The sequence below is a fragment of the Eumetopias jubatus genome, unplaced genomic scaffold (genome assembly GCF_037043125.1).
Source record: "Eumetopias jubatus isolate StellerSeaLion01/CBP00866 unplaced genomic scaffold, mEumJub1_p1.0 scaffold_4, whole genome shotgun sequence".
NCBI classification, from domain to species: Eukaryota; Metazoa; Chordata; class Mammalia; order Carnivora; family Otariidae; genus Eumetopias; species Eumetopias jubatus.
This window is the reverse complement of record NW_028274810.1, coordinates 74593386-74603026: the sequence shown is the minus strand read 5'-3', so window position 1 is coordinate 74603026 and position 9641 is coordinate 74593386. Positions and strand designations below refer to the sequence as shown.

At 47.8% G+C, this 9641-nt stretch overlaps 1 long non-coding RNA gene across 3 annotated transcripts in view; it reads right to left on the bottom strand.

Annotated features, from left to right (window-relative positions):
• Nucleotides 1-3330: 3330 nt before the first annotated feature.
• LOC114224319 (uncharacterized) overlaps nt 3331-9641 on the bottom strand; it is a 186273-nt gene continuing 179962 nt past the window's right edge. For all 3 annotated transcript variants that reach the window (XR_003612343.2, XR_015767988.1, XR_003612342.2), the window contains 2 exons: nt 9288-9523; nt 3331-8865 (listed from right to left, as the gene is read on the bottom strand). This is a non-coding gene — a long non-coding RNA (uncharacterized LOC114224319). The remainder of the gene's footprint in view (nt 8866-9287; nt 9524-9641) is intronic.

The window sequence follows — 9641 nt, the reverse complement described above, 5'->3', positions numbered from 1 at the left end:
TAGAAATCCCAGTTTGCTCATAACAGCTGATAATTGATCTAAGTTATCATCTGTCAAAAAAGGTGTCAAGGATTTTGGGAGGGCTCAGGAATGGACCATCAGAAATCTGCCAATCAACAACATTCATCACACAACTTTCTGTGTGCCCTTGTCAAAGTTCTCTACCTTTCTGGACCTCGACTTCTTGGTCTGTCAGGGAGGAGCCAGCCTTGACCTGTGGTTTCCTCACTCTGGGCTTCAGGGTCCACAGGGAAGACAAGGTAGAGCCCTACAAGGTCTCCGGACTTCTCCCCTCACCCACCAATCCAAAGCAGCCCCCTGTTAGAGTCCAAATGGCTTTTCCTTTGCTGAGGCTCTGGTGGTGGTTTAAGAATTTTTGAGACCACTGTGTTAATAACTGCTGAGATTCCTCTGGCTCCACAGGCCTGTGATCCCGAGTCCAAGCACTGCTGACTCACGGAGCTCTCTGCCGCAGAAATAGGTCTCGGTTTAATCAGTGCCTCCTCCAGGAAGCCTTCCCTGACCTTGGAGAAAAAGGTAGGGCCACCTATGGGCACCTGCCTGGCACCTCCTTCCTAACTTGCCCATAGGAGCATTCTAGGGGATGGCACTAAAGAATCACAGAGCCCGGAGCGTGAGCACCGGCATCCCTGCTGTGGGCAGTGGGAATGCTCTGTTTGTGCGGATACCCGTGAGTGAGGGTGCTGACTCGGCCCTAACTAATGGGTACCGCCTGAGGGCACGAGGACCCCAAGTGAGTTGCAGCTTGGCCTACTCTGTGACGCGCAGTTACAGCAGAGGGTTTCATGTCACATCCTTCTCCTGGTCAAGGAGGGAAAAAGAGCAATAGTCGACCTTGCTCGGCTTTGTAAACGCCTGGTAACCACCAGGATGCAAATGAATGGGCTCAAACTTGGAAAACATTCACACCTTCCTTCTCTTAAGTCAGTCTCCAGAGGGTCTAGAGCTGCATTGGCCAATATGGTAGCCACTTGTCACATGTGACTAAATTATTTTAAGTGAAATCCAATTTAAAATCTAGTTCCACAGTTGCACCAGACATATTTCAAGCGGCTACTGTCGCCACATTTTAAGCAGCATAACCATAGGACATTTCCAGCATCACAGAAAGTTCATTGAGGCTGTGCCACCCAGAACTGTCTGGAATACCTGAGCCCAGCCCTCTCCACACCTCCTTCTGAGAATCAGTTCCCCATGCTCCCCATATCTTCTTCACTTGTTCCTAAAGGGCCTGGACTAGGGTGAATCGTCACCGCCACCAAGTTCATGTCCATCCAGACCTCAGACAATGATCTTATTTGGAAATAGGGTCATTGCACATGTAATTAGTTAAGATGAGGTCATCCTGGATTAGGGTGGGTCCCAAATACAACATGACTGGTGTCCTTATAAGATAAGAAGACACAAAGACTCACATAAGGAAAATGCCATATAATGACAGAGGCAGAGATCGGAGTGACATATCTACATGTCAAGGAACACTAGGCATTGCCGGCAACCTCCAGAAGCTAGGAGAGGGCAAGGATGGGTTCTTCCCTAGTGCCTTTGGTGAGAGCATGACCCGACTGACACCTTGACCTTGGGCTTTTGGCCTCCAGAACTGGGGCAGAATAAATTTGTCATTTTAAGCCACCCAGTTTGTGGCAATTTGTTACAGCAGTCCTAGGAGACAAATATAGGGTCCTACCCGGAGACCCCCACATTCTCATACAACTCCCTCCCTCCCTCCCTCCCTCCCAGGCATCTCAGATAGTAACCTCTAGACATTACAGCCAGGAGCCAATCAGATCCCCGGCCGCACCAGCCAGCCAGTCACCGGATGAGGTAATGACACGGGAGGGGTGCTTGCACCCTGGGCTGGGGGGACTGCCCAGGAAGGAGTAGGAGACCTGCAGAGAGCCTGCAAATCACACTTTCTCTCTTTTCAATTCTAAAACAATATCAGAAGCTTCCCAGAAAGCAACAAGCCCCAGGCGATCCAGTCAGTAGTTAAACGGTGGAGCCTGATAGCTTACTTTATTAACTAGCTAAATCAAAGGGCTGTTATAGTCTCTGTCGGGTAATAAAATGCAGGAAGGAGCTGAATCACCCACCTATTATGTGGTGCTGGTACAGTTAATGATTGTGACCTGGCTGGGCCCAGGCTGGACCACAACAAAGTGAGTCGGCATCTCCACCTACAAACCCTACCACCTCTTCCGCCCATCCTGCTCCACACAGAGCACCTGCCCACAGCCACCTGGCTGTGGATGAGGGCTGTGTCAGAATCTGTTTGTGGTGGCTTGCTTTTTAAATACACCCAGAATGCTCCCTCTCCAACACATTCCCACTCAACTCCAGGATCCCGCCACAACCTCAAACAAAAACAAAGAAAACAAACCAGTCAGAAAGCCAAGGTTTATTAAATCAGCTCTTTAAGGAAGCAGCCAGCGCCGAGTTTTTACAGTGCATCCTAAACAGGAGCAAAGCCCCCAGAGGCAAACGTTGCTCAGCACTGATAAGCCCGGTCTGGAGCCAGCATCATCCTCCGACCACACAGAGCCAGGAAACGCCCTATCTTTTTGACATTTACCCCCACTTTCTCCGGGCTGTTCGTCGGGGTACTCTTTCTCCTGCTGCTTTACAATGGGAAAGAAGAACACTGCTGTGGAAGGACAAGCCTAAAACTGCTGCCTTCCCTCATGCAGCTTCCCAGCAGGTTCCACTTAGAACAGTCCAGCTAACGCTCTGAGCCTCAGTTTCTTCCCATGTAAATGATGACTCCAGTGGGATCTTCCTCCTCGCCCTGTGAGGTGAGTCTCTAAAGTGCTTGAGAGTTTGGTGCATCATAAACTCCCTGTTAATGTTCCTGTTAATGTAACTTGTTGATGAATCAGGCACCTAGCATATAGTCAGTACTCAATAAATAATAATACTGTTATCATTTCTAGAGGGACATCTAGCAAACCAGGCTCCAGATGCAATAAAAACTCTTTATAAAAAACTCATTATAAACAGTCCTAACTCTGCAGCCGCCCGAAGTACCTCCCTCAGAACACTCCAAGGATTCCCAGAAAAGACTGAGCCCAAATCCCCCACCAAGGTTAAAAGCAGGACCCACAGAGATGCACAAAGTCACGTGGAGCCACGGTTGGCAGGTCCTTCCCTGCTGAGTCATTGCTAGCCCCTCCTACAGGCCAAGTGATTTATTACTCTACTCCATTCCCTGCTCCATTCCTCTCCACCTCATTGGCTGGCAGCCTCTAGGGCCCCGCCCACTTCCATTCGGAACCAACCCCCCCCCCCCCCCCCCCCGCGGAAGAGGTCCCTGTGTCCCCATGATGATGTCATCCCACACTCCCCAGGCTCGGACCCACTGAGCATCCTGAAGAGGGAACTCAGCACGAGTTCATTCTCCTTCCCAGGAGAAAAGGGAGCAGGAAGAAAGAAATGGGCCAGGCATTCTTTCTTGTCCCCTCGGGAGATGCTGAAGATCCTTTACATTTGCTTCTCAGGTCTGCCAAGCCCATGGCAACTTGAGCCCCACTCCGCTTGCCAGCATCAGGAAGGCACTAAGGCCAGCGGCCTCTTCTTTGCCTGTGATTAGATCTCCGTCTGGAATCTGTCCACCTGGCGCAGGCCGGGGGTGAGCTCAGATCCCATCTCTGTAGCTTTCCAGAATGGGGCTTCACTGTGCGGACCGGTTTTGTTTCACATGAAGGGTTTTCTTACACTCCAAAGCGGATGAGCCTGGAAATTGTTGCTAGGAGGACAGCACTGAAGGATGCATGCGTTCAGCTACAAGGCCAGTCCTCCATCCTCCCATACAAAGCACCTCTACCTCCTCCCAGAGCAAAGATCTGATGAAACACTAAGAGTGGGCACACACAGTACACAGCAAATCCCAAATTTCGTGGCATATGTGCCTTTCCAGATGACTGCATGGATACACTCCATAACACATTGTTAAAGTGATAATTAGCGATAGACTTGTTATGAATATTCCAAATAAAATTTCGCTCCACAACAGTTGATGGAGACAAAGGGCATCACATGAAATGTAAAAAGTAATAGAGGGATTTTTGTATACATTATGTATTTAAAAAGGGATTGGGAAAATCACGTAACCCAGAAGTTGATTTCAGCAAATTAAGCCTCTCAGAATCCATTTTCAGCTGCAGGTGCAAGAGTATGGATATTTTTCCCGCCGTGCTGAGGGCACACAATGCCCCCATCAGAAAAACAAAGCAACAGAACTCCAGTAAGGGAAGAAGCCACTCTTCAGTCTCCCCCCACGCCGCTGAACAGCAGCTAAGGACGCAGAAGACGGGCAGTTGAAGGAAAACCGGGGGAAACAGAGAAATGGGCAAGCAAGTAGCTACAACCAAGGTGACTCACACTTTAAGAGTGAAAGAGAAAAGCCTTTTATCATGTTTAGCATTTTCCTCCTACATGAACTCACTAAAGGCTCCAGCTCTGCCCCCACAGCCTCTTACGCGCACTCCGAATTTTTAAATTCACAATGATTTTGCTCCGCATGGAGCAACACTCCCTCTCCTCCCCACTGCCTAACTTACCAGGGCAGATGAAAGACTCCAGGCACACACTCATGATAGCAAAGAGGGGAGGGAAGCTCCGAAGCCAAAAGAGAACAAAAGAAGGAGCCCCAGATCCCACCACGGCCCTATCCACACAGGCTGAGAGTCAGGGTGGCTCTGGGGCATGGGGGAAACCAACCCCTCCAGGGCTTAAAGGAAACAGGGAAAGGAATGCAACTAGCAGTATGGCCATGTCTCCTCTGTTATCATCAGGGATTGGGGACTTCCTCAGATGGAATATTCTATTGCAAGGGCGAAGCTGAGCTCGGCTAGTCCAAGAGGGAAAACCGGGTGGCAGCACGTATTAGCATGTGCACGGAGTCGTCTGCGGGCCGAATCTCCCCTGCCTCCCTCACAGTATTACTACCCATCACCCGACACCACTTCTTATCTGAGCCGCTGACACAGTCCGAGCACGGCCCTCAGGCGTCTAAGTACACCCCCTTCAACTTCTACATGAGGAAACCGAGGACCAGCAAAGATGAATAATGTGCCCAGTACAAAAGGCTGGAAAATAAGGGGCAGGATTGGTTTCAGGTTGAGGACCCCTGAGTGCCTCAGTCTTGCTGTTTCTATTACAACAATACTACTTCTCCCCACCCCCAACTTTTCCTTAGTTGGACTAAATTAACATCCAAACCACAGAATTATCCTTGGAAGGAATAAAATAAAACATTCAAATCAAAATTCAGAGAAAGGAAAAACTAACGTTAGTGTAGAATATCTCAGCTGTTTAGAAAGAACACACCAACCTGACCCCGGCTTCTTCAGGACCTGAGGAAAGCCAGCCTTAGTGAAGACGTCACCAAGAATAGACTCGGCAGGGGTGGGGGCAGAGGGGTGGCTGCTGACAGCCTCCAGGCCTCACACTTCTACCACAGGGCCTTTGCACTGCCTTCTCGCCCTCTGTGGATGCTCCTTCCCCAAATAGCCACAGGGTTCACTCTCCTACCTCCTTCAAGTCTTCACTCATATGTCCCCTTCTCAACGAAGCCTACCCTGACCACTCATCTTAAAATTATTCCCTGAAACTCCCTATCTCCTACATCCTACTTATTTTTTACCATAGTACTTACCACATTCTAACAGACAATAATTTACTTACTTATTATGTTTATGGTCTACTGCCTTCCATTTTCAAACAATATCCATGAGGACAAGGAATTTTTACTTGGTTCATTCCTGATTCTCCAGGGTCTAGAATAGTACCCTGGCACATAATAGCTGCTCAATAAATACCGGTTGGATAAATGAATGAATGGATGGTTGTTCTTACCCTTTGTTTCTCATCCTCCCCCTGCACTATCTCCTTTAGCAACAACCACCTACTCCCCTTCACACATGTGCATGCAAACACACACACCCTTTTGCCCTTTTCTCTCTTCTTTTCCACCTGTACCCCAGGCCTGCCACTAACATCAAGGATAGTTTAGGCTAAACCTAGAACATTCAGTAATAATATTGCCAAGCCCTCCATTAAAAACTCATATTTTATATACATACCTTGTTTTATATGCATGAAAAACTCTAGAAGGATTCACAAGAAACTGATGCCACTGTGTATCTCCAGGGAACTAGATGGCTGAGCCATAAAGACTTTCAGTCTCTATGCTTTTGTACTATTTAAATTTTGAACAAAGTGAATATAATCAACCATTAAACATGTTTAATTAAAAATAAAAATTGGGAAAAAACTCACAAAACTCCCATATGCCTCTGCTCTTGTCCTCAACACCATCTTAATACAAATTTTTCTGGGTAAAAGTCTGAAATGCTACCAGCCTTGGGGCAGGATGCTAAAATAGGAGCACAGTTCTCCTTTTCTCTAGTTTCCATATTTTCTTAAATGAGATCGTTATTTTCATAATGAAATATTTGAAAACGTTTTCATCAAGCAGAAGGACATGAATTAATGCAAGTTTCCCTACATACATAAAACATTGAGACTTTAAGTCATGAATCCCTTTACCTTTAATTTTGTTTCTTCCCATTTGGATTTCAGACTTAACAGATTTCAGAATACATTGGATAAGCTGGTGCCAGGGTCGCTGGAAGCACACAGACAATGCCTTCGAGGAGGTGCTATCCAGTGAGGATGACCACAGGCACGTGTCACTGCCTAAAGGACACACTCAAAAATGACAACTGTCATGAATGGGCCAGTGGATTACGTGTGGTTTCCTGTTTTTCCTTTGAGACTTTTGGATCGTTCCAAATTTTCTGCCCTGAGGTGTACAAGCAAACTTACATCTTTCCTCTTGCTATGCTATAGCGTAAGTGTGCGTTATTAGTCATTGGCCTTCCCTAGGCTGTGGATCTTCCCGAGGATGGAGCCCCTGTTTAATTCACCCTTGCCTTCTCAGCCTCCAGCGTGGCACCTTGCAACAGTAACTGCTCCATAAATGGGTAATGAATGAATGACTGTTTCGCAGCATCCAGTAAGGAACCATGAGATATATACCCCAATACCAAACCCAGAGAGACACCACTCCCTCATTCGCCATCTGCTTAACTCAGCTGTCATTCATGGGTATGCTCTGTTCTGGGCAAGGGAAAGGAGGCCAGAGCTACCCAAGTGTGGATATGTAAAGTCATCAAAGAAAGGGCACATGCAGCCTTCCCAATGGCCCAGGCTCTAATGCACTTGGGTGCCAAGCAATTAATGCAGGCGCCAAACTTCAAGGTCTTTGCAACCTCACTAATTGTCCTTTGATCTCCTTCTGGGGATTTACTTAAGGAAATAATTGTATGAAGATTAACTAGAACCATGTTCATTATTATTAATGCTACCTAAAACAGAGAAAAATTGGAAACAACCTAAACATCAAGCCACACGACATTAGGTAAATAAATGATGGTCTATCTCCATAATTGAGTACTCTTACATTACAATTGCTATAGACTCATGCAACTCATGGCAAAAAAAAAAAAAAATGGGGATGTATATTCTTTGAGTTGTAGCCACTTGGCTTTGTTCCCTTATACTAAATGACTTAGCACCCTCATTTTTTGAAAATCGTTTTATATTTCTGGTCTCGGTTGTCTCTTCTGTAATTAAAGGCATTACTTAATCATTTAAAAAAAAAGCTTGTTGATACAGAAAGCTAATGCTCATGATAAGGCATTAAATGACAATGTGTGTTATCAAAGAATATATGTGGCATTGTGACAGTGCAGTTACATTCATATATATAATTATACATATGTGTGTATGTATATTTATATATGTGCGTGCAGGTGGGTATGTATAGCATCCGATATATGAAAGGCTCTTCCACAGAATCTCAATGGTTGTCTTTGGGGTAAGTAGGATTTGGGGCTGGGTTTTTTTTTTTTCTTTTTTTTTTATCTCTATGTCTGACGTATTTATAATAAGGATGTGCTGCTTTAATAATGAAAGAAACAACCCACGTTACTTTTAACTAAATCAAGAAAAGAACACTATCCTGGAATAGGTGAGAGGAAGGGTTAGGGTGGAGCCAGGGGAATGGCTGAGGGGTGGGCGGGCCTCCTCGAAAGCTACCAGGGATGGAGCCATGTTCCTATGACCCTCGAACTTACAAAACCTTTGGTTCCACCAGACCAGACTTTCTCTCACACATCCAGCCACAGCATTGCCACCACAGACATGGTCCTCACCAGGAGAGGCAGGGTCCCCCACTCTGTGAGTCTCACCTGGGGCAGGGCATTGGGGGCGGGGAGGGGAAGAAAAGCACCAAGGAGCCTACCAGGAGACATACTGACGAGGCCAGGTAGCATCTGTCAGAAGTGGACCCCTGGTCACATAGGAAACAAGTGTGCCATGAACTTGGCAACTTCTGAGAAACAGCAATGTTTCGAGGTGCTTCTAGCCTCAAATGACCCAGTTTCAGGTAGGACCGTTTAATCCAGGACTCAGAAAAAAAGTTAACATTTTCTCATCAAGAAGGTTAACCAGAGCTCCCAGAGCCGAAATGGGAGCAACCTGCTTGGGAAGGCAGAGGTGAGCTCTTCAAAGTCCATGAGGAATGGCATCCAAGTACGATGGGAGCCAGTGGGGGCCTCTTCTCACAACTTTTGTCAGCAAAACTGGTTGTAATTCAGTAGACGATTTTCTCAGGGTTATTCTGAAAGCTTCCGGACCCCTGCTGCTTCTTCAGCCTCTGTGGCCTTTGTTCCAGCTTCTTCAGTCGCCAAGTGAGCGAAATCCGCTGTGTGTCTTCCATTCGGTGGTCCTGGGCGGACTGCTCGGGAACAGCTGTGGGTGGCTCGAGGTCACTGCTGGCATCTGTGAACAGGGAGAGCACTTATCACAATTGGACCCTATCATTCTCCGGTCGTCATCATGTCAATAATGGACAGAAACGAGGCAAGCAGTGGGGAGCGGACAGTGGGCGGGACACAGCAGGAGCTTGGAGGGAGAAGCAGCACAGGGGTTAACAAGGGAGGCGGGGCTGAGAGAATGACAGGAAGGAGCCGGGATGCACAGAGATGAAAGAATTCGGAAAGGGGGCAGAAGGCGTGAGCAGAGAGGCCAGGCCAGCTTGGGCTGAAGCACTCATGTTCCTCGCCGTGCCCTTGTCACCTCCTGCGTGGCCCATCTGCCTCCCAGCCTTTGCCTTCTGGCCCAGGAGGGGCCATCCCAGCCCCACCTCCCGACCCCTACCACTACTAACCCTCCTCTAAGCCCTACCAGAGAAATGGACTTACTTCTCCCCTTCTTGGGCCTGCACGCCTCCAGCACCAGCTGTCCTCGGGGCTCCTGTGGGTGTGGGAGCACTCCCTTCAGGCATCCGCTTCCTCGGCCTCTGGCACGGCGGTTCAGTCTGTGCTTCCAGAATCTCCTTTCTTCCCATTCTTCAGGAAGGTGCCAGGACGTTTTTGTCCCTCGACTGGACAAGATCCAGCAGGAGTGGGCAACGCAGGGCCAAATCCGAGACACCAGACTGAGAGGGACAGGAAGGGGAAACACGGGACAGTCCTGGGTGATTTGGACCATCTGGTCACCTCATTCTAGATTTATAAGTGGACATTTAGGCAAGAGACCAAACTGGGTCAGGAGTC